This window comes from Equus przewalskii, chromosome 16, assembly GCF_037783145.1.
Source record: "Equus przewalskii isolate Varuska chromosome 16, EquPr2, whole genome shotgun sequence".
Taxonomy (NCBI): Eukaryota; Metazoa; Chordata; class Mammalia; order Perissodactyla; family Equidae; genus Equus; species Equus przewalskii.
Window position 1 is genome coordinate 26312558 of NC_091846.1, and position 26153 is coordinate 26338710.

Here is a 26153-nt window from a genome sequence, read left to right on the forward strand (position 1 = left end):
GAAGATATCTCTATTTTTTCCAAATCACTAGTGTCAATATTCTTGGGCAATTTTTTTTTTTGAAGAAGAAGATTAGCCCTGAGCTAAGATCCACGTCCAATCCTCCTCTTCTTGCTGAGGAAGAGTGGCCCTGAGCTAACATCCATTCTTGGGCGTGTTTTTTAAAGCAAGGTAAAGAATGCTTAGGAGACATCATTTCAGACTGGAAAGCTCATATATTTTGGTGCCAGGAGATGTACTTAAATACCAGCTCTATCACTAGCAAGCTATACAATTTTGGGCAAGATACTTAGCCTTTCAATAAATGGGATTAATGATAATTACCTTTCAAGAATGTTATTAGGATTAAATAAAATCATATAGATTAAGTGTCAGACATACAGTAGATGCATCATAAAGACTATATACTATTATTATGACTATTATTACTATTTTATCATAACTTTGTGGACCCTTACCTTCAATTCTTTCTTATTAATCCTAAATTTCACAGAATAGTCTATATTGGCACTGTCCGATAGGAATATAATGCAAGCCACATATGTCATTTAAAACTTTTTAGGGGGCCGGCGCCATGGCGGAGTGGTTAAGTTCTTGCACACCCCTTCCGCGGCCCAGAGGTTAGCCGGTTGGGATCCTGGGTACGGACATGGCACTGCTCATCAGGCCATGCTGAGGCGGCATCCCACACGCCACAACTAGAAGGACCCACAACTAAAATATACAACTATGTACTGAGGGGACTTGGGGAGAAAAAGCCGAAAAAAAAAGAAAAATGAAGCTTGGCAACAGTTGTTAGCTCAGGTGCCAATCTTTAAAAAAAAAACAACTTTTTAGTAGCCATGTTAAGAAAGTAAAAAGAAACAGGTCAAATTGATTTAATAATATATTCTATTTAATCCAATATATACAAGATATAATTTCAACATGTGATTAATATAAAAATTAAGATATTTTATATCTTTTTTTCATTGCTTTCAAAATCTGGAGTGTATTTTATACTTAAAACCATCTCTATTTGGATGAGCCACATTTCAAGTGCTTAATAACCACTTGTGGCTGGTGGCTAGCGCATGGAACAGCACAGGTCGGGATACAATATTTTAAAGCCTGCATTATTTAAACATTCTCTTTAAAATCAGCAAATTCCTGTGCATCAATCCCAGATAATAAGAGTTTGACTAAGAAACAACATGACATTTTTTTCCCACTTCAGTCGTTAGAAATGGAGGTTGCTTTGGAATAGCCATGAGGCTGTTAGTGCGTCTGGCAAGAAGTCTTTACAAAGGCTTCCTCCTTTCCCTTCAGTGTCTGGAGCCAGGCTGAATGGGGCCTTGGAAGGATCTCTTGAACCCGGGAGCCCATGGAATAGTTTTGGCTGTACCTTGAGGGAACTGCAGGTTTTCCGACTCTTCTCCTCGGGTTTCAGAATATTAATTCTAAAACAAATCTTTTTCCCTCCCAGACCTGGGAAGATCCAAACCGCACCAGCCATTAAACAAACGGGAAGGAGGCAAGCAGCTTTTTCCATTTGGGGCTCGCTCACGTTCCAATGCAATCAAGCAGAACATTTGTTCTGTTGGGAGCTGGTCTGGAACGAGACAGAGAAGAAAGAAATGCATATTGCATAAGCTTCTGGTAAGCACAAATTAACAACACTTGAAACAAATTAAAAGCTGTAACATTATTACCTTTCTCTGTAATATGTAATGGAATATCCTGCTTTGGGTGGGAGGGTGACAAGATGACTTCTCTCAGATCCATTTTAAGTGTATTATTCTCTGGTTTATGAAATGATTATGTGTAAAACCTTTTTTTATTGTGGTAAAAACACAATATGAAATTTACCGTCAACTATTTTTAAGGGTACAATTCAGTAGTGTTAAGTATATTCGAATTGTTATGAAACAGAGCTCCAGAATTTTCTCATCTTATAAATCTCAAACTCTGTACGCATTAAACAACCCCCTTTTTCTGCCTCCCCCCAGCCCCTGGAAACCACCGTTCTACTTTCTGTTTCTAATAGTTTGACTATTTTAGACACCTCATATAAATGGAATCAAACAGCATTTGTCTTCTTGTGACTGGCTTATTTCACTTAGCATAATGTCCTCAAGGTTTATCCATGTTGTGGGAACATTTTTCATAATAAGGTTTTTTTAAGTTTAATCTCCAAGATTTATCATTTTTTAAAACCCGTTTGAGTCTCTTCACCAAACTTTTACTGAGCAATAACTGTATGCTACCTGCTAGACACATGAAGCCCATTTTCATGGTGAGGAGCTAGGAAGCTAGAGTCTTCAGTCAAGTTAGTGCAGCCGTGGTTGGGACTTCTTTGAGACTTACTCTGGTAAGCTCTAAAGAACATACTAGGGAATATACAGCCTTCTTTCTTTTCTTTTCTTTTTTTTCTTTTGAGGAAGATTAGCCTTGAGCCAACATCTGCTGCCAATCCTCCTCTTTTCGCTAAGGAAGACTGACGCTGAGCTAACATCCGTGCCCATCTTCCTCTACTTTATATGTGAGGCACCTGCCACAGCATGGCTTGTTGAGCAGTGCCATGTCCACACCTGGGATCCGGACCAGCAAACCCAGGGCTGCCAGAGCAGAACGTGTGCACTTAACTGCTGCGCCACCAGGCTGGCCCCTACAGCCTAGTTTCTAATTTAAATTCTATCCATGCTCTTCAGCTAGGCACTTCATTACTCCATGCTTTCTCACTGTCCTAAGGGATGATTTGGGTCCACAAATTATGGGAAATATAGGTAAAAGAAAGCATAGATTATGTGTGTGGCCTTGAATGAAGTGGAGATCAATTCAAAAGCTCAACATTTCATGCTCAGTGATTTGGGTGGGACACAGGCTGGCGATAGGGAGGCTGGCCAATGGCAAAGCATCCCACATCACCAGACTCTGTCCTCACCCTTTGTCTTTCCCATTCCCAACACTTGTGACATCTCCAGAGCAGCAGGGAATTCAGCCCTGCCATGCGTATCTTGGGTCAAAGAGAAAAAGCACAGAGCTCCAATGTGTGATTCCCAGCCCGAAAGGAACCAAGTGTCTTCTGATAAACAACGCTTGAGATTTTTTTTTTTTAAGTGAAGGCATTAAACTGACCTTCTTTTGAAATGGGCTAGACAGGGTAAACAAGGAGAGATCTTGTTTTCCCTTCATCGTGGAAAAATAACATTTCTTCCTTTCCAGCTCAGTACAGTTGACTGAATTGGAAAGGAATCTATTTTCTCTGGAAAGATTTATTTGCCCAACAGTCATGTTTTTGTATATGTGTGTGTGTTGGCAAGAGGCGATAGATTTTCCAGAACAAGGGTCGTCTTGTTCACAGTTTAAAGGGGCCCAGGAGTTGACTAAGGAATTTAACGTTAGGGAAAGCTTTTGCAGCCTTCCTTAATGCCATGGACAGACTCCAACGCATCTCGAATTGGCCTGGATGTTAGGACAAGGAGGTGAGTGTGCTGGGGCAGTGATTCTGTGGTACCACCCCACTCATCGAAAACAGACAGAAACATCTCTGCTTGCTTCACCTCACTTTTCAAGACATGCAACAATCAGGATCTGTTGGGAAGCATCTGTTTTTCTATTTTTCAAGTAGAGAAACTGTTTCCAAAAAAGTTAAACAATTTTTGAATAAAGCCATGTGGAAAAGCTAAGAGTAGAATTACCTCCTCCCCGCACTCCCCCCACCAGATTTCTTTTCCCACCTGAGGATACATGTCTCAGGATCAAGCAAAGAAGATGTAAATTCCTTTCTGGCCAAATTAGAGAGAAGACTTACATGAATTACTAAGTGCCCCTATCTCCTGTCTCCTCTCTACTCAGCTTCATAAAGGACTGGCATCACATTGGAAATTATAGAGCAAATCTCTCCTACTTTATAGAGAACTGTTTTCACTACTTTTAATTTTATTGTATTGTGTGCCAAGTACTAATACAATATAAAATAAAATTGCATACTTTGGGGTATTTTCTTTGCAATTATTTCTTTGAGGGTTAATGACCTACTTCTCATCAACTCAAAAAAAGTTGAATATGTATACATAGTCTATAGAACATTATCCATGTAATCTATATATTATCTAAGATAATATATATCTATAGAATATTCTATTTTATATACATATATATATTCTAACCCCAGAAATGCAATGTATCTTAAGCTGGAGGTTCTTTCCCCTGATCTTTCGTTTCTGAGTTACTGAGCTCAACTGACAGCTCAGCTGGATTTTGCACAAGTGACTTTTCACTCAGCTGGTCTTTGCCTTGCCAGGTGTGGCTGGCCAATGTAAAGGAAAGGAAAGGTGTTTTTCCTTTTAGCACGAACGTTAAAACTTTTACCACATTTTCCATCGCCCAGTGCCTGTTTTCAAGGAAGCACAGACCAGCAAAAAACAGAGGAGTCTGAGATTTCTCCTTTGTAGATGTTGGCTCCCAGCCTCTTAGTGCATTTAATTTAGCAGAGGTCCATGTAATTAAATGAGAGGAAACTATAATATTTTTTTGGTCGCAAAATGGTTTCCATGAGGAGAAATTGGCTGATGGTGTCGACTCTGAAGTGATGTTGGAAGACTTCATGGCAGCCAGGCACCCTCCATCAGCGCTTAGACCGTCCACATTCTTAAGGACTAGCAGCACTCGTAGGCTGAACAACTTTCCACTCAGTAAATGTACACTTTCTTGAGGCATTTTTAACTTTTGCCAATACATTCCTATTATATACCAAAGTCCACGTATTTGGCTTAACTGGAAATTTCACTAATTCCTATTACATTCTTTATTACCCATTTGAAGATGGTTGGGACTGAATCTGGGCTAAATGGGTTTCACACTGGTTGTGAAGTTACCCAGCACAGCGGCTGTAGAAGAATCAGCAGGTGTCTCTGGGAAAGACCCCAAAAGTCCCCAAAAAGTTTCCAGGGCAGGGTCCAGGCTTTCCTTCTCAGTTTGTTCTCCAAATATCTACCCCATGCTTGGTGTTAAATAAATATTAATTGGAAATGCTGACCACAAGGTAAAAGAAAAAGAGGCAAGGAGAGAAAAATGGCAGCTAGCTGCACATGAGCAAAGGATAAAACAGGGTGATCAGCCAGTGGATCTGGACCTGATTCTCAGTCTCCGAGTTATTCTCGCAGGGCTCCCAGCCACGTGAAACATCCGGGTCTTTCTCTGCCATGCTCCCTTTTCTGATGCACCTTCAGTGGGGCCCCCTAAACTCTGCCCATTCTTTCTTCCATCAGCGCCCTTCCTTTTCCACCCCATGATGCTGAGAGCCCTCCTAGGTAACTGCTTCTCTCGCCTCACTTCCTCTCTCTTCCCCTCCAGCCAATGGCCTCAGGAATTGGGGAAAATTCAAAACACCTTCTCCACCAAGAAGCAGAAAATCTCTGGGGTAGAATGCTAGCTAAGGCTGGATGCATCCCACACTCTGGGTTTCTGCATGTAGGACAAGAGGCAACTGCCTCGAATTGTAAGGAGAGTTAAGGTGGGATGTTAGAACTTGCCACCTAATTGCCAAGGTTGGTTGTTCACAGAGATGCAGTCCTCACCTGGGCTGTGGACAAGCTTAATGTAACAGAATGGGGCAAAAATCGACTATCTTAGTAGCTGGCCTCAGAATTTCTCCAGGTTGATGAACTGGCCTGATGTGAAGAGTTGATCAGGAAGGTTAGGCCCCAGAAAAGCTACGGAAGGAAAAGATAGAACAAAGAGAGGTTGAAGTGCTCTGTATAAAAAGATGAAAGTATAATATTTTTTGCTAGTGAGGGTGGGCGTAGAGGAAGGGGAGAGTATTGAACTACCTGGTACTAGGCCTCAGTTGATGGAAAAATATATTTATACCATATTAATCTTAATTGTTTTATTTGTTCTCATTGGTATGATATAAACTCCTCTGAGTCTTCAGTAAAAGACATAAAGTACTTATAAATTACAATAAAGTACATATAAAGACTTGTGTGTGTGTGTGTGTGTGTGTGAAAATCAAGGGACCCTTCTGGATTTTCCACATCCAGATCCAGGTGTTAGAGAAAACCCACAGTGCACAATGAGCTGATACACATATTGATCACAGAGTCAATATTTCCATGGGAAGAACTGGAACTTGACCAGCAGTATCAAAAGGAACACCTTCCTTGTGCATCCAGAATCCTGGAGGTGGAAGGGATGCAAGGACCCCCCCAGATGGGAATGTGAAGCAATTCATTTGAGACTCAAAGGACAAGTTTTGTTTTTCTCTGATACCTTAGTTAAATTAAGAGCACATTTAGCAAGTAATGGGAGGTGGCTGGGCAGCCATTTACTGACTTGATTTGGGTCTAGTAGGATTACCTGGGAAAAGAGATCAAGCCAAAAGACATTTTAAACTTCTATCCAGCACTTTGACTTGATTGAAAGAGATCCTAGCATTCTTTCACAAAAATTTGCAGATCACAGACATATGGAATCATGCAAATATGTTAAATTCGTGAACCCAGATTTGACAAGGGCTGTAGAGAGTATGAATCCAACCTCTGGAACCAACTGCCTGGACTTGACCCCACTTACTTGTAAATGACGTTATGCAAGTTCCTTAACCTCCCTGTGCCTCAGTTTCGCCTTCTGTATAATGGGGACAATCACAGTTCCTAGCTCATAAAGTCTTTGAGAAGATTAAGTGAGTTAGTATGTGGAAAGCACTTAGAATAGTTCTGGCATATTCAAAATCTGAATTGTTACCATCTTGCTTTATCATAGGAAGCTGGGATGGGGATTATGCTAGGAAAATTATGTACATATCTCAATTCTCCCAACAATTAATTTTCATAACAATGGGACATTATTAAACCTATTTTCTCAGCTGAAGACCTGAGACTAAGGAAGATAAGTAAGTTTTTCAAGGTCACACAACTGGTTAGAAGGAGATGCCTTTGTGGGTCTTTTGTTACGTAAGTTTACACAGCAAAATTATGATTACTGATTATAGCTCACACAGGAAATAGCACAATATCTCATATAGTATTTAATAGAAATGGAAAAAGCAAACAGGAAATAGCTATGTTGAGTGCCTTAGCTTAGCCACACACCATTTTAAATGGAAAAGTGTGAAATGAAACCGTTACAGTTAATCCCTGAGCAGAAAATTCATGGGAAAAATAGTGTGGCTGAGCTGGCGTGTCTGCAGAAGTCTTCATTTCTCAATTTTTGATCTGCTGTTGCTTGAATTTTTTAAAACAATATTAAGAGTAGATTTAGCCAACATCTCGAATATTTAATGTATTAGCTTTAGTTGAAAGAGAAACAATTTTTCTCCTTAAAGCTATGTCTATGGCAAAAGTCCCTTTTTCTCTTATTAAGCAGTTTGGGCAAGCCTGGTTTATTGGAGGTTTGCTTTCACGTCCCCCGTGTGGCTTCAAGCCTGCTATTGATCGCAGTTCCATGTGTGGGCTGGAAGGTGGGCAAGAATCACTCTTCGTCGAGCAGCTCCTAAAATCAGAGCCATGCTAGACAGTTGGCATCCATTGTCCCTTCCGATCCCCATCACCATCTTCTGAGGGTGGTGCTCTCATTCTCTTTTTAGAGATCAGGAAACTGACGCACAGAGAGGTTAGTTAACTTACTCATGTTCTCACAGCTGCTAAATGGGGCACCAGGCTTCAAACCTACAACTGTTTGACTCCACAGCCCACACTCCTGTTATCCATAATTTACCCCCCATTGATTGAAGATAGATCCAGATTAAATCAAATTCCAGTTCCAGGTGAGTTATTATAAGACTTGAATCATTCATTTACATGTGTGTAAGAAGAGGTAGAAGTTCAGGTACTTCCAAGTAGTTGCTAGATGGACAGACAGAATGTGAAGGGCCTTTAGGCCTGAACAGCTGACTAGGGCCTACAATAGGGTCAGATTATTTCTTACTTGTTCCCTCGACAGTCTTTGACACTATTCAAAGAAATTCACAGGCTCTAATCTCTTAAACCAGTGGTTCTCTTACTTTTTCTCCGTAAGAGAAAGAAATGGCATGTTTTATTCTCACCAATGATACATTCCCACAGGTGTCCATAGGGCTATGATGAATTTGCTGCATCTACACTCCTTTCCCTTCCACTTAAGTCCTATCAGAATGCAAGTGAATACTTTGTGCTCTTTAGAGCCATAACTTTGAATCCATACTCATTTATAAAAAATAGTGTGTCATTTGCTAACTTCAGCACTTCCACCATTATTCGTTAATAAACTATTATGTGCAACATATCAAAGAGCTGCTACTCAGATGTGTCTAAAATCTAAATGAAGCAGGCATGGTGGAGTATATATTTCAATGCATTTCCAAAGGAGCAATTCTTCTGCATTTTCCTTTCTTTTTCATCTTTTCTTTTTTGGGATGATCCTTTCTGTGTCTATTTCCATTGGTAGAACTAACTTACCTAGAGTTATCCAAACTCAGCATCGCAGGGCCATTTTAGGGCCTCTCTCACATCACTATTTCTCTCACACCTGCTTCCTTTTCTCCATCCTGAGTTCAGGGAGTCATTATCTTACTTCTGGACTATTGTCTGTCCACTTCTTTCCTTGCCTCTTTTCTCTTTCTCTTACAATCTTTTCATTTCATTGCTGCCAGATGAGTCTCCCCAGAATGCAGTTTAAATCCTATCATTCTATTGTAACAAGACCCTAAAAAGCTATCCAGATCCAGTGCAAACTGCCAATAAACTTTCCCATATGATCCCAACAAGCTTTCCAATCCTATCTTCTGCTATCCGTACTCTATGTTCCAGCCAAAATATAATAGATAACTGGCACCTGTCTTGCTCATCCATTGCCCGTTTTATTAAAATGGAATCCTTCAAGGTTTTATTCATCCTTCTCAAAAAAACTTTTCTCCTGATCTTCTTAGTCATTTTTCCTTTGAATCCTTTTGTCATAAAATGACCAGAAAGTGCTGTATCTCACTCTAATTTCTATTATTGTCTCTAATTCTCTTGTCTCTTCTCCTCCCCTCCCCTACTACATGTGCACACACACACACACACACACACACACACACACCCCACATACACATGCAAATATACACTAAATTGTCATTCCCTGGCAGTTGGGACTTTGTATCCCCTGTAGTTCCAGTGTGGTCTTTCTCATGGAGTAATAATTGCAATCACGATGTTGTTTTCGTTAATGAAGAGGAAGAGGAAGGAGGAGGAGGTGGAGGAGAAGGAAGAGGGGAAGAAGAAAAAGAGAAGGAGAAAAAGATGGTTAGAGAGGTCTTGCACTTCTCCAGTCATCATACTTGAACAGCTCTAATTTGTTGGAAAGTTTTTCCCTGTATTCATCTGCAATCTTCCCCCTTGAAATTCAGTTTCATAAATATTTATTGAGTGACCATGATGTGGAAATTGCACCATTTTAGGCACAAATCACATTCACTTATCCAAATATAGCCTATATGCCCCCCTCCCCATCACACATCGTTAAGGATGTCCTTCGCACGTACAGAGGAGGAAAGGCTGCTGCTGAGTCAACCCACTCTTAGCTTCTCCAATCTTCTCAACTTCTACCTCGAGTCCCTGCTCGCCAGGTTAATTTCTTGAAAGTATCTTTCTCCACTCTTCTCTGATCTATAATGTGTATGGGAGGTCCACAGAGGGTTGCTGAGAGATTTATTGAAATTATTATCATTATGTATAGCAAACCCTGGGGTTCAGAGGCAGAAAGATTTGTTCTTTCATTTACACAAAAAATGTTTTTAAGCCTCCTGGTTAAACCTTCAAATATTTGAAGATTATTACCCTACTTTCCATAAATCTTCTTTGGAAAGATTTATTTACTTTGGAAACAAAGAGTGGAGGGATAGGTAAAAGTTCTTAGTTAAAATACCAGGAGATGGGTTTAAAAGGGGTGTATTTAGAAAGAGGAGTCATTTATTAAAGACTGAGTGGATATATGACAGTTCACAATTACAGGAATGGGGAAAGTTCTGTGAGTCGGAGTGTCTGGATTATATCAGTCTTTGGTGGTACTCCCGTATGGCTGGTAGAGAAACGACCTAACTTTGGTTTCATAGGTTATTTATGTGAATTAGACTTTGTTGTAGGTGGTTGCTATACAATACATTCTTTGATTTGACACTTGGACTAGCCAAATCCACTGATGTCTTCTTTTCCATCACTGCTGCCATTACCCTCACTCTCTCTCTCCTGGACCACGTAATGATCTCCCAACCAAGATCCTTGTCTCTAATTGCTCCTGTTGCTAAACCATGTCACACAACACAGTGAGGGTAATCTTAGTAAAATGCAGCTCTACTCATGTTCCTGGCCTAGCAGTCCTGTTTGCTTAAACCTCCAATGCCCGCCACCACCTTGTCCCTGGAGGCTTTCCTAAGCTCCACTAGAGTTGACCACCACCACTTTTTACCTATTATTCCTAATACAGATTTTAATAATAGTGCTTATGACACTTTATTTCTTTACATCTCTCCCCTACTTCCAAGACTGTAATTTTACACTTGCATCCCCAACACCTACTATAGTGCCTAGCACCCAGTTAGTGTTAATATCTTGTCTTAGGAATGAATACAGGATAAGTCCAGTCTCCTTGGTACAGCACTCTAACCCTTCCATAATCTTGGCTCATCTCATCTCTCCATTATGCCTCTTCATGGCTGCTATTCCTTTGCAAACCACAAAGCAAACCTTTCCCTTAACAATTCTTGAATTTTCCCACTTTGCTGAGAAAATTTTCCCCCTGTCCAGGCTGTTGCTTTCACCTGGATGCCCTTTTCCCTTTCTCTCCTTGTCGAAACTCTGCTCGTTTTTCAAGAGACAGTCTAATATTCCTTCGTGAAGCCTCTGCATGCTCTAGTAACACCTGGCTGACTATCTTTGACAGCATTGATCAGATACTTATTTCAAGACCTCGTTCAATTTCATTTTTACCGTGGCCTTTAGAATGGGAACTTGGCCAAATAGGTGCTAAGAAAATTGTTTGGAGTGGAAATAATATGGCCATATGCCTTACTACGGGAAGGCTCTGCTGACTTTGCTGAGCACACAGCCCAGCCCCAGGTGCATGGATCTTGCTAATGAACAAGTGCTAGAAAAGGGTACCTCATAGGCAGGAGGGCATCGTTAGAACATGATCAGACCAGAGTCTTTTCCTGTCTTAATTTTCTCTGGAAGAGTGGTGAGCCTGGCTGCAGAGCCTGGAGCTGCCCAGCCTGTGTTCCCCACAGAGGTGGGTCACGGGTGTATATAGAGAGAGATTCCTGTCACCCCTCAGGGTGGCTGGGCCAAGCTCGGAACTACCTGAAACCACCCAGAGATTGGGGAGCACTGATCTTAGTTAAATTAGGGCAGAACCACGAACAAGTGGGTGCACACACACTAATGGGAAGGGACTCCCTTTGGATTTGGCGTCCTACTTGTGGACACAGCAGGAAGAGCTGGGAACCCGGAGTCAGAAGCTCTATCCCAAACCCATTCTTTACATCTGAGTGACTTTGAGCAAATCATCTAAACTTTCTAGGTTTCTGTTTCCTCAGCGACTTTTTTCTTCACTGATTTTTATTTTTTTTCACCAGGCTCCATCTGGGGCTAGGGGAAAACCATGATTTGAGGCTTCTAGCTGCTTCCCCCACTTTGGTCAGGGCAGCTCGCTTTGGTCTATTTTATAAGCTAGGGGAGCAGATAGCCCCACCGCCCCCAGAGAAAGAATTTCTCAGCTGTAAAGTGTCCCAAAGCCACTGGACTGGATGATGTCCTTATTTCCTTTCAATGCTCACATACTCTGACTCTGTGAAAACCCATTTCCTATCGCTCTGTTGAAAGTAAGTCAATTAATATACCTTGGGCCACAACTTTTTCTTTCTTAAAATAGATTGTTTTTCTGGTCTGGTCACTTGATCATTTGGTTTTCTGAGAAAGTAGATCCTCTGGGTGAGGTCAAAGCTTTAATGACGTGGGTGGTAAATCCATCTAGTTGAAGGTGAAAACTATGGGTCCTCCTAGAAAAGGAATGTGAACGTATTTGGGGTATCGAATGCCGTAGATTTCATCTTCAGGTGGTTTAGTTCTCCCTCTCTCAGTTAAATATTACATGACTGTGAGCTAATTTTAGAAAAATACAACTGCTAGGTTTTGTGCTATTCATCTATTAATTCAACAAGTGATTGCTTATGATAACTACACCATTGTTTTCCCGAAAACGGTCCAGGTTAGACTTTTTCTGCATTAGATGATCTCTAATTATTTTTAACACTCCCTTTCCACTCTGTATATGGAGCTCCTTCTCTCTGCCCGCAAACTGCCCCTCCGGGCTGGGGTGATATAGATCCACAAACGACAGCTCATTCAAAACAGAGAACTGGGTCAAAACAACCTCCTGAAATCTGCTCCTGAACCAGATCAACTGAAGGCTGTTAGTAGTAAATAAAGGATTGTGGACCCTGAATGAAATACGGGATTCAGAATCGAACTCTCCAGCTAAGCCATGATTCCATCCCGGATATTAATTTTTAGGTGATTTTGAATTCATGCTTTCTCCTCTGTATTTGTGAGGTTGTGGTTTATAACAGTTTGGTTTTCCACATCAGGATTTGTGCTGTCAGCATGGCCGTCCACCTGGATCTTGACCACAACAGAATCCTGCTTGCTGAGTGGAAAACCAGTCCTTGAGGTGAGAATTCACTTGGTGAATGAAGATAACTTTTAGGTGTAAGGCGTCTCCTTCACCGTTCACAAGCATGATTTATTCACTCGTTTCCACACACTGGCTTCTGTCTCCATCCACAGAACTGGAAAAAAGGGTCTTGTTTATATAAAGTCATTGTAAAATGAATCCGTCTCTGCAAGGCCTCCTCCTCTACCGTGGGAAGGACTCCCAGACGTGCTCTGCACTATATAAACACATACTTTCATCAGCACCTGGCACACCTCCTCCATTTGCAGCCTGCAAATTCCCTTCCCATAGTCTGACCTAGTAATGCTTCTTTCTTCACTTCAAAGCTTAACTGGGGGGCCAGCCTGGTGGTGCAGCAGTTAAGTTCCCATGTTCTGCTTCGGCGGCCCAGGGTTCACTGGTTTGGATCCCGGGTGCAGACATGGCACCGCTTGGCAAGCCATGCTGTGGTAGGCGTCCCATGTATAAACTAGAGGAAGATGGGCACGGATGTTAGCTCAGAGCCAGTCTTCCTCAGAAAAAAGAGGAGGATTGGCGGCAGATGTTAGCTCAGGGATAATCTTCCTCAAAAAAAGTGTAGCTGAGTTTCTGGGATCTTCTCTCCATTGCTGCTCTCCCATGCTGGAGCGTGGTAAGGTCCTGTTTAAACACAGCCTTGTTCTCTGACCCCCTCTTTGGAAATAAGCTCTCCTTCCTCTTTGCTCCTATGACATTTCTCCATAACCTTTGTCCTCACATTTATCACTTATTAAAGTGATAAAGGATCTTCATATCCCCATTAGGGCTGGGACTACGTGAGATGATTGAGATACTTGCCTCAGATGCAAGATTTAAGGGGGTCCCAAAAAACCCAGTCAAAATAAATAACATTGTAATGTGACATTTTGAAAAATAAAAATGAGTGCAAAAATCCGTGATGAACAAAATATCAAAATTTCCCATAAATATACGACCAGTATTTTCCCTTTTATTTTCCTTTTTCCTTTCAGATTTTTCCTTTTGCCTCATTCTCCAACATGGCCCAGCACTGTTACTGATTCTGACTTTATTGGAAATTTTGTTCATCATAGATTTTTGCATTCATTTTGACTTAAAAATATTGTATTAATGTGTTGTTTATCTTGATTGCTGAGTTTTTTGGCATCCCCATAAATGTTGTGCTTGAGGCTAGTGCCTCTCTTGCCTCACCCTGGTCCTGGCTCTGATCGCCATAGCAACAAGCAAAGGCCTTTGCACATTGATATGCACTCAATTAATATTTCATGAATGAATGAATGCCAGCAGAGTTATTTCAGGTGCTTTTGTTCTTTTCTTTTTTTCTAAAAGCAAAATGATACCTAGCCCACAATCCGGCATCTACGATGACGTTTAGACAGGCAACACAGGGAAGCTGTAGCCTGTAATAACAGGCTCTCAAGTGGCCGCTTATAGTACCAGGCCGCATTGCTCCTGCCGATTAAAATAATTGATCCTGGGCCTCTTTCGCTATCACAGAGCACCCCCTCCAGCCTTGCCTCACTTCATAAACAAACTAAATAGCCACAGAGGCACAGAATCATCTTTCACATTCTTCTAGTGAATTGTAGGCCACTAACAACAAAAGTAACCTTTTCAGAGTCCAGAATCCTGGGAGCAGGGATTCTGTCGATGGGTTTCCGAAGGCAGCCTCAGAGCTCCCTTTAGTGCAAAAGGCTGGAAGACCAAATGTGACGGGGTCCGCCCCTCCGACTGTGCTACCCAGCTTGCCAGGGAGTAAAATTTTGTTTCATTGCAATAGCCCAGACACATAAGGGAGGTTCCCATTTCTCAGGGGAAAAAGAAATGGATCATGTAGGTATCGAGTCTGAGTCTCACCCATGCCCTGAAGACGACAGCTGATTCCCCAGTGTGTTCATCAACATTTGCCTTTAAAAGACCAAAATTACCATTCACAAAATCATCTCTACAAAATTGAACCTGCAATAATAAAATTATATCTATGCCCTGGTAGATGGCCCATGAAAATAATGTTTTTGATTTAGTTATAGCAATTCTATTCAGCAAACAATGCTGTTAAAGTCTTTTCTCTGGGTTCTGTCCACATCATAGTCACTGTCCCTAAGGGGGAACAATGGATTTTATTCTGTAATACTTACTAGGATTTACACTTTTTCTCCTGTCATCGAATGATCATTAGTTAGCCTTTATCTATCCTCACTCTTTCTAACCTTAAGTAGTCCAACTGAAAAAAAAGTTAACTAGATTAACTTTAAAAAAACAAGAATCGGGGCCTGCCCGGTTGCGCAGCAGTTAAGTTCGCACGTTCCGCTTCTCGCCGGCCCAGGGTTCGCTGGTTCGGATCCCGGCTGTGGACATGGCACTGCTTGGCACACCATGCTGTGGTAGGCATTCCACATGTAAAGTAGAGGAAGATGGGCATGGATGTTAGCTCAGGGCCAGGCTTCCTCAGCAAAAAAAGAGGAGGACTGGCAGTAGTTAGCTCAGGGCTAATCTTCCTCAAAAAACAAAACAAAACAAACAACAAAAAAAAACAAGAATAATTTACTCCCTAAATCCAGCATCTAGAAGAAGGAAAATGATTCTCAGAGACTATCTCTTTGACTCTCTGACGGTCTTCATATCGCTTATTTTTCCATTTTGTTTCTTTGCTGGTCCATTGTGAAGTGAGTGAAACTTGAGTTCCACTATACCTTTGGAAATTTGGGGATCTGAGACCGAGTAATGTGCTCAATTTAACGTATTATCTTACAGGAAGAATGTTCAGACACTTCCTGGAGTATTAATCGAGCCTCACTGTCTCGGCAGGTTTAGATTCCACATTTCATGTGGGCCTACCGTCACTAGCCACCGTGCTAGGCAGCTTTTCCCCGTTATTTCATTTAACCATTTGAAGAGTCTAAGGGAGAGAACAGGTATTGTCAGGCTCAGGTTGAAGAAACAGAAACCAAGACTCCGAGGGGTTGAAAGACCAGTAAGGGGCGAGGCTGAGGCTTGGCCCGGGTCTCTTGCTCGTCATACTGCATACAGCTGCCTGGTTATGGTCACAGAAGGGAAATTCTGCACAGCTTCTGCTCCAAGAGATGCAAAGAATCTGTTTATCCAACCCAATTTGTCACATGGTTAGTTTCCAAGGTGAAATGAAATCAATCCTAAGAGGTTCCAGACATTATTTCAACCTCTTTGAAGGCTTGAGCACCATCTGTCCAGCTCTCCAGACCCTGTATATACTTTCCCTGGAATCCCACATTTTATCAGGGAGACTTCTCCCCTTTCAAAAAGGTCACCTTAACGTCCAAAGAGGCTTACAAGTAATAGGTTCTAGATCACTTTGGAAGTACTTGTAAGGTGATTGTGTATGAGAGAGAACAATTTGATCCTATGAAAAGGTAATTGCATCAAAGGTTATATGCCTGAATTTTGGGGATATATGTGGGCATATTTGTGTGTGTGCTGGGGGGGTGGGGGGAGAATGTGTGCAACAGAAATTGAATGATGCAGAAAAACACATCCTAATCACTCAGGTCTATATTCTTGATAAACAAGCAATCACGTGTTCATGGCCACAACTATAATGGGTAAAACAACTTATTAAAAACAGTACAAGGAAGTAAGCTAGGATCACACAGCACAGTAGTTAAGCATGTGGGCTCTTAAAGTCAGTTGCATGAGTTTATATCCAGGGTCTGCTACTTCCTCTTTGTGTGACATTTGATAGGTCACTTAAAAACAAATAAGTAAACCCTGTGTGTTCAATATTCCCATCTATACAATGGACACAATAACAGTAAGTATGCATAAGGATGTTGTGAAGATTAAATGAGAAAGGGCGTAATAAAGTATGTGACACTTCATAAAAATGTGCTATTATCAAAAAGGGGATATATCTGTAGCATTTTGAGCTCCTTATAGGAGAATAATCTATTTCTCAGGTTCAAGAAATTGAGAAAGAGTTAATCATGACAGGAATTGTCACCAGGCATAGAGATAAGAGAAATGGTTTTATTAGTGAAAGTCAAGATGACCCCAATAACTCAGGAACACAAGGCGTACAAAGCATGGGGAAGAGGCCATCTAACCAATAAATAGAAATAATTGCAATATTGTTGGCAGCTAAGCCCTTGGAGCATCTACATGCCTTTAACAATTAGTAGGTGAATAACCCTGCTCAGTGACAGTGGATCTGTACAGGAGGCACCAGTAAAACTGGAAAAAAACCAGCAGATACCCCTGGTAGGAAATCTAATTAAAGTAGAAAGCCCTGTAATAACTTTCCCATTGTGCTCTTGACTTAAATTGGAGAGGCACAGCATTGTGTGAATTCTCCAGACCAGGAGGCTGGTGTGGAAACAGCCAGACACTGGGAACTCCTCAGATCCGTCCGCCAAGAGGACTTGCAGCCCTGTCAATTTTTACTAACCTCTGCAAATCCATAGCATTCTTTCCAGTCAGCACAATTCTGGGTCACAAAAAGGGTGGGAAGAGCCCCAGGTCCTTTAAATGAAGTTAAAGATTATACTTTCTGTAATAAAACAGCTTTATATTGCCTCATGGCCACAATTACTTAGTCACTGATAATACAATGAATTCTTCAGAAATAATTCATGGAGGTGAGAAATCAAGCCCTACCCTTTTATGAACTGAGATGTTAGCAAGAACTCCACCTCTTGAAAGGGGGAGAGAAAACCTATTGCACATCCTCAGCCCCAGATATTTTCTTGCAATTGTGGGAGACCCTAAATTTCTCGGAAGGGTGGTAAACAGTTCCACAGGGAGACAGAATAGTGGGTGCCTGCCCTGGAATGGTGGTGTCTGCTTTCCAATATGGTCTCAACGTCCCAGCCCTATGGCACTGGGCCAATTACTTCATTCCCTGTGCCTTTCAGTTTCTTCACTCACAAAATAGGAGTAATAATAGCGCCTACCTCAAAGGGTTGTTGTGCCTGGCACACTGAGATACTAAATAATTGTCAGCATTTAGGCCCATTCTTCTGAGCTGTTAACAATAGCCTCACCTCTTGCACAGTCTAGCAAAGAATTCTTTGAAAAAAATTACAATTACCACTAGAGTACATATTTCACATAGATAAAATATCAAACATTCCTTCGGATATATACCCAGAAGTAGGATTGCAGGACGATATGGCAACTCTACATCTAATGTTTTGAGGAACCTCCATACTGTTTCCTGTAGTGGCTGGCCTGTTTTGTATTCCCATCAACAGTGAACAACGGTCCCAATTTCTCCACATCCTTGCCAACACTTGTCTTTTGGGTTTTTTTTTGATAATAGCTATCCCAACTGGTATGAGGGGATATATATCGTTGTGGTTTTGTTTTTTTGTATATCAATTATATCTCAATAAAGTTGTTTAAAAATATCTAACAATATACCTTATGCATTATAGGAATCTTACACTATATAGGTATATATAGGTAGCTACTGGCTCTTGGATTGCTATGTGAAGAGGTAACACGTCTTGCTTCTCCTCTGGACAATATTCTCCTTTGGTAACTCCACTGCTTTGACCTTTCCTGTTGAAGGGATCACAGATAGCTGCCTTTGGCAAGTATTCACAGGGTTCATTTGAAATGCATTCACCTGCTAGGTGCTAAGAATAGAGGAGGGCAGTTTGAAAAAAGAAGGGAAGTGATGTCTAAAATGGAGCTTGGGGGTTGTGTACCCATGTCAATTATCTGAACTAATTTACTTGACCCATTGCTTCAGCTAGCGAAGGGCTAATGTCCTCCTTTCACCCTAATTATGCTAGTCATTGCAGGGCCCCAAAGAAGCCAGGAATAACTCAACACCAGTCCCTCTAGCCAAACAATCAGCAAATAAAGATAACCTTAAAGAGTGTCAAGCCCAACTTTACGACTCCCTCATAGGCACCAACAGCACTATCGCAACAGCCTAAATTATCAAACAGGATGGGCCAGGGCTGCGTGTCAATTGACCTGCTGGGACCAATCATGACTCATCTGTTGACTGTAGAGCAAAGGTAACTCGGGATACAAGAGTTGATGGCTGCCTCCCAGGAGACTGTCAGTACCTGGAAATGAAGGCATGGGGCTTCAACCAGGAAATGTTTCCGTTGGCGCAGATCCAGGCCAGACGAAGCATACTCGGTGAGAGGTCACTCCATGGGGACATGAGTGAGTGCATGCACATAATTTAAGGAGTCTTCACAGCTGGCTGGCTATTTCAAGTAACGCTATTGTCTTACTGAGCAGCTTAGAGGCTAGTGATCATCACATGTATGTGTTGTGTTAACTACAATCTAAATATAACCAGACTTTCCCATAATCAGACTTCCTTTCTTGGCAGAAGTAAGGTTAAGGGCAGCAATAATAAAAGAGTAATAATAGTAATATTGGTATCACTTAATAATGGCATATTATATTCTGAAGGCGCTATGTCATTCAGGTTGTATACATTACTTCTAATCCAGCGATCACGCCAGGGGTACACATATGAATCACCTGAGGAGCTTTTAAATACTGATGCCTGGGACCACCCTCCAAAAACTCTGATTTATTTGATCTGGATGGAGCCCAGGCACTGGCATTTTAAGGCTCCCCAGGCAATTCTAAGGGGTTGAGAACCATAGCTTTAATCATCACGACAACTTCCAACATAGGGATTTTTAGCTTCATTTTATAGATGAGGAAAATAGAGCCCAGAGAGAACAAGGAAACTGCCTCAGTGCAGGATTAGAGACTTCAACCTAAAGTCTGTCTGGCCACCAACCCTGCCTCCCAATTGCTTCACAGACTGTTTAGTGAATCCACAAAGAGTAAGCAGGAAGAGCACACAGGGGAAGAGAAGAGAGCCCAGGGCAGCAGCACCCATGGCTACTGGGGAGTTCATGAGCAAGAGGCTCCACCCCATCCTGAGCCAGCTGTGCAGCCCTCAGGGTGAGGATTCATAAAGGAGAGGAGCCAAGTGGGCAAATAACCTGCCTTCATGGTTGCAGCAGCTCTTGGCCTCTGTCCAAGCCCTAGGCGGTAGCCCAGAGGAGACACTCGGCAGAAAGTTGAACAGGTCTTGGCTGGCTGGGGCAGGCAGTCCCATACACCCTCGTTTACCTTTGCCTTGTCATATTGCTACAGGGAGATGAACTTCCTTCCCGAGGTTCAACTTTCTGCCCTCTCACCCAGTGCTGTGTCAGCCCAGGGCTGGCGCCAGGTTCAAGGGCTACCTCTAACCTGTACTTCTGAAACACTGGAATTAACTCAAGGAGGTCACACTGATGACACACTACTGAATGGAAAGGAAGCATCCTCTGGTTCTTGTTTCCCCAACCACGAGCACCCTTAGCTGTGGCTGCCTGAAATAAATATAATTAAGCAGGCTTCTGAAGCTGTGCTTTTCTTCCTCCCTGCTGGGAAGACACCAGGACTGGGCCCTCAGCTCTCCACCTCCTAAAATGAACCATGGACACAAATCAAGGAGCTGAGCTCCTTGGAAGCCTCCCATTTCACAGATGAAGGTGAATCTCCTAAGGTATTTCTAACACCATCTAATATCTAATTTCTAATTTCACTGGGATAATATTAGATTAGGCTGAGAAAAACTCAAACTCTGAGGGTTATAAAGGAAGGAGAGGAGAAGTTTCTGGAATCTGAGGTGGGAGGTGTCTGGCCCTCTCTGTATTTCAGATCTGAACCCTGCTCTTATACTCCCCACAGAGGCTGGGACTGGCTACCTTCATTCATTGATTTACTCAACAGTTCTTAAGGGTTTATGGCACTGGAGATACTTAGAGGAATAAGATCCATCCCTGACCTTAGGAGAGCATAGGTTAGCAGTGGAGACATCACATGAAGAGCATGTAAATCGGCAAGGGAGGGGCCGGCCCCATGGTGTAGTGGTTAAGTTTGTGGGTTCTGCTTCAGCAGCCCAAGTTCACAGGTTTGGATCCCAGGTGTGGACCTACACCACTCATCAGCCATGCTGTGGCAGCAACCCACGTATAAAATAGAGGAAGATGGGCACAGATGTTAGCTCAGGGCTAATTTTCCTCAAGCAAAACAAAACAAAACAAAATGATGGGGGAAAGAACTGGTGAGGCAGGTACACAGGGAAAGGCCCCGGGCCCAGTCAGGAGGAGCAGGCGGGGTGTGCTGGAGGGACAATCCCTCACTTGAGACTTACTGAATGCCTAGCAGGAGTTAGCCAGGTGGAGACTGGGGAAATGGTTTTCTAAGTGAAGCAGGCAGCTGAGGAGGAGCAGATTCAGCAGAGGAGCAGAGAGTTCGTCCCTTGCCTCAATAAAAGACATTCCTTGTTGAAAATCGCATTGGCTTGGCTGCAGAAACTCTTCCCTCTCTAGGTTTCAGACTTGGACTTCCTTCTCTATGTTCAGGCCAAAGGGCTGAGTCCAAAGTGCGACTGAATTCCTCACTCAGATTTTTTTCAACAAAAACATGCAGTTCTGAAGGCCTGCCAGCCACACCAGAGAGCTTTTCCCAAGAAGGCATGGGCTGGGTAGAGGCAGCTGCGCAAAGGGAGGAGTTTTATGTTTTGGACCAAAAAGCTCTACTCGGATGAGGCTAACAAGGCACAAAGCACAGGCACTGCATAAAGGAGTCATTTTTCCCCTCAGTAAGCGTTGTGTTTCATAATATCCAATGTCATCACAGGGCAAACAAAGAGATGCTTGGAGGGAGGCTTCCTGGATTTCAGTCCTGGCTCAACCACTAGGATCTTGGATGACCTACTGTAGGTCTCTGAGCTTCACGGTTTTTATATATAAAATAGGGCTTAGGCCGTCTCCAAATCCACTCAGGTAGTGAGAATTGGGTGAGACGACAATGGAAGAGCACTTGAGCTTGCAACAGAAGGAGTCTCAGAAAATGGTAGCTCAACTTGGTGGTTCTCTTGAGAATTGGTACTTGGGCCTAGAGAGAGTAATGTCAGGGACTGAGTCTCTAAGTGGGCCAGTTAATCAGTGGAACCTTCCTTACCTTCCTCAGAAATGTCTGTGACGGCCTCAGTGTTGAGATAGTGTGAGATAGTGGGTGAGTCAGTGAGAACCTGTTGGCACTACTCAAAATGGAGCCCAATCTCATGCTGTACTGAAAGCTACTCAGCAACATAATTAATTCCAAAATGTGACATCAATTTAAGATCAGGGTGGCACAATCTCTTCCTTGGCTATTTCTATGAAGTGCAGGAACCCCAAGAATAAGAGAAATCTCACATATCTATCAGCATGGCCCATTCTTTTTTGGGTCCACCCCTACTTTTTCTGAGGTTTTCTTGACCTTTGGATTTCCTTATTCCCCTGTCATCTTTAAATGAGTGTCTGGAACTATGAAAGCCCGGTTTGTGATGCTTAGCAATTCTTCTACTCCTCCCCTTTAATTCCATTACCAACTGGGGCCAAATTTTTGAGGAGCTTTTGAAACAGTCCTGGAGACAGGAGTTCAAGGATCACTATCTTCCTGTCAGCAAAAAATGCTGATTTCTTGGCATAATAAATGGATGCGTTAAATGCTCATTGAGCTCTCAAAGGAAAACCATCACGATCTAGGACACAAAGAATACTTCAATTGCTTCTTTAAGAGCCCCATTGGTTCAAAGATTCTGAATCATAATCTGGCTCAGAGTCTTGTCAGGGCCCTCCTTGACTTCATGCCCCCCTCGCTATAGTGCAGAAGTAGAGTATGAGTGTATGAGTTTCCTATGTCTGCTGTAACCACAAACTGGGTGGCTTAAGACAACAGAAATGTGTTATTTCACAGTTCTGGAGGCTAGAGGTCCAAAATCAATGTGTCAGCAGGGCCATGCTTTTTCCGAAGGCTCCATGGGAGGATCTTTCTCTGCCTTTTTCTTATTTATGGTGTTTGCCAGCAATCCTTGGTGTTCCTTGGCTTGCGGATGGATCATTCTTATCTCTGCTTCCATCTTCACATGGCCTTCTCCCTTGTGTGTGTGTCTGTCTGAACTTCCCTTTTCTTATAAGGACACCAGTGATTGGATCAGGGCCCACTGTAATTCATTAAGACCTCAACTTAATGAGATTGCATCTGCAAAGACCCTGTTTCCAAATAAGGTCTATTTACACGTACTGGGATTAAGACTTCAACATATCTTTTTGGGGAACTCGGTTCAACCCACAACAGTCAATGTTCCCCATGATGACTATTCTCCAATGCTCTGCTTCTAGACTTAAAGAAATGGTTGGAGAGAATGTGATCCAAGTTTCCATGACCTTCTTGACCATCTCTGGTAGATAAAGGGAAAGGCTACCCATTTGAGCTGTTACTATGAAAGCACAAGGAAAAGAACTTTCTAGAAACAAACTTTTCAGGAGAGGGTCCTTCATGGAAACTTCCTGCACTTTTGATGTAACCCTCTTGTTTCCAGTTCTCTCACCACAGAGCCCCCTTTCATGGCTCAAAGATCAGTACCCCAAGCCTTGCATCAGAAATTTCTACCTTTCCCAAAAATAGATGATTCATTTTTTGATCCTGTACTGCCTCTTGAAACACCTCAACATATTCCTCCTCAAGCTCTGAAGTTGGCTGCTCATTGATGTGCCTCTGTTCAGTCAGCTTCTAGTGAGGGCAGGGCAGGAAAGCTTGAGCTGTGGTTCCACGGGTGCAGGGCGTAGGTCTCTCAGCTCCATTTCGGCCTCCTCTTCACCTGAGAGAGCCATGGCTGGTTCTCTTAACAGGTCACTTTATTTCTCCATGACCATGATTTTCACTTTGTCCATTTTGGAACAATACACTCGTTAATGTTAAGAAGCATTTGTTTCTTTCTGCCTATGTTGAGCCTGTGTACTTTATAAGAGAAATCACAGTGGTTGTCATGGTTAGGCTCTTTGCTTCCTGAGTGGAACAGCACCAGTTTTGATGCTATATTATATTTATTTATAATTAATTATATTATATTCTGGATCTCTCTTTGATGGTGGGTGGCAGAGGAGGGTTTGCTAATTCATTCCCTTAAAATGTATTTTAAATAAGTCCTCAGCTTTGAGCCCATTTTATTATCTTCTTCTATTTTTAAATAGACTTTTTAATGTCCATCAAGTTAAAAAGCATATTTAAACATCTATAGTCTGTCATATAACCTTGAGGGGAGAAAAATCCAAAAGAAGAAGAGGCCACAGAAATATTTTAGAAGACAGCACTTGAACATGGATCCCTTCCTTTCCATTTTCACCATTGCCACTTGCGGTGAGTCCTTATCAGCTCGTCCCAGGACTGTTGTAAGAACTCCGTGCTTGTTCCCCAGCCTCCAGCCTCTTTCCCCTGTAGTCTGTGCTGTCCCAGTATCTCAGTCATCATGTCACAGGCAAGCTCAAAGTTTCCTAATAGCTCCTCAACCGATTACAGGATAAATTCCATCCTCCTCAATCAGACATTCATGTGCTTTACTATCCAAGGACTCCTCTGCTGTCAGATGGGTCTAGTCATTCTCCTACGATAGTCCTGGAATAGCTTCACTTTGTGCCTAGAGTTGTGGATCCCTGGGCATCCTCCTCCCAGAAGTCCTCCTTCTCCTCCTTGATGTGTGTCCAAATCCTCCCCATGTCCTCTGACTGCTGACCTGGAAGCAGAGTCTGCACTTAGGTACGCATGTGGCTGTCTATCTCGGGGAGCAATCATTTTTTTGCTCTGTTTCCTTTTGCCCATATATAGATGGAGATTAATATGATATCCTGGGCAGAATAGTGCCCCTTGTCCCCCACCTTTCCTCTTCCTTTTCCCTGACAGCTCTACTATCTGCCAGTTTCTCTGCTCCAGCTACTACATAGTCCTCTTCCTTTATAGACCTAGGAAACTTGATATCACTGAGGTGTTGTTCTCTGCTGTAATCTCTGTGCAAGCACATTTTTATATAGTTTTATGGTTTTGTCTCTCACATTGTGTACCTATCCTCCAGACACACCCAAGCACGTAGGAGAGAGGGAGTTCTGACGTTTACTGCATCAGAACTGTGTGTCGGTCACGGACATATCTGGACAAATTTAAATTTACCTACAGACTTGTCTGGAAGTATTTTGATCCACACTTTCAAATAAGGGAACTAAAGCACAGAGGGGGTTAATGACTTTCTCAAGGACAGTTTGATGACAGATATGGTGCCAAAGAGAAAAAAGAATTATTGTGGGATGGAACTTGTTAGAACAGGCTTCACAGATGTGGCGGGATCTGAGCCAGACCTTGGTCTGCTGGGCAGGAAGAGAGAGCACTGCGAATGTGAGCAGCGTCACGAAGATTTCAGACTCAGCGTGACAATGTGATCATTTACGGCTTTTAGAGATTACACCTGATTTCCTTTAAGAATGCAATATTAAAGTTAATTGCCTGTTTTTGAGCATATAAACACTGAAATGTGCTAGAAGGGCCAAAGTTCAGGGGGTAAGTGAACCTTACTACGTGTTAAGAACAGAATAAATGCTGACAAAGGAGCAGAGATTTTCAAATTTTAACTGCAGGTTGAAAGAGGACTTTACACAAAATGGCTGAAATTGGGCAAACACACAATCCCAGATAATTTCATACAGCAGGATAAAAATGAATGAGCCAATGTGGGTTCATCAATGATAAATATACCACTCTGTGCAAGTGTGTGTGTGTGTGTGTGGAGGGGGGTATGTAGGAACTCTGTACTTTCTGCTCAATTTTGCTGTGAACTTAAAACTACTCTAAAAAATAACCCCTATTTTAAAAAATAAAATAACAAAGAATGTTTTTAATGAATGAGCCCAGGTCCCAAAGCTGTCCACTGTGACATGAGGGGAGGCGAGTGTGTGGCCTCCTTTTGGTGTGTTGGAGCATAGACAGCTTGCTCAGCGATTGTGAGTTTCATCGTCTTTTATTTTTCCATTTCACTCGCTAAAGAAAAGCGTGAGCATTGAAGGCTTCAAAAAGCAAGACATAGAATATGAAAAAGGAGGAAGAGGACAATGAAGAGAAGGAATTGAAGGATGCCCTAATAGTCTGTACTTCTTTGAAAAATAAAAAGCTGGCAGCACATACAGGTTGCAAAAGCACAGTGATTTAGCTTCCAAGAAGAGGAGTTTTACAGAACATTTAATATATAGTGACCTTGAGCAGTTGCTCACTTCTCTAATGTTTTGTTATTTCTTCTCTAAAACGAGGATAATAATACCTGCCTCATATAGCTATGGTGAGGATTAAATAACATAATGTATATAAAATTCTTAGTGCAAAACCTGCATTCATTCATTAAAAACAGTGAATGCCTGAGGCTGGCCTGGTGGCACAGTGGTTAGGTTCACACACTCCACTTTGGCAGCCCCAGGTTCGTAGGTTCAGATCCCAGTCACGGACATAGTGCTTCTCATCAACCCGTGCTGTGGTGGCATCCCACATAAAGTAGAGGAAGACTAGCATAGATGTTAGCTCAGGGACAGTCTTCCTCAAGCAAAAATGAGGAAGACTAGAACAGATTTAGCTCAGGGCCAATCTTCCCCCCGACCCACACACACAAAAATAGTGAG

General features: G+C 42.3%; 1 long non-coding RNA gene across 2 annotated transcripts in view; it reads left to right on the forward strand.

Annotated features, from left to right (window-relative positions):
• The first annotated feature begins 1465 nt into the window (after positions 1–1465).
• Positions 1466–26153, forward strand: part of LOC139076457 (uncharacterized) — a 71710-nt gene continuing 47022 nt past the window's right edge. The window contains exons 1-2 of one of the 2 annotated variants that reach the window (XR_011528084.1): positions 1466–1638; positions 12584–12666. This is a non-coding gene — a long non-coding RNA (uncharacterized lncRNA). The remainder of the gene's footprint in view (positions 1639–12583; positions 12667–26153) is intronic. The other variant, XR_011528085.1, reaches the window with a different exon arrangement.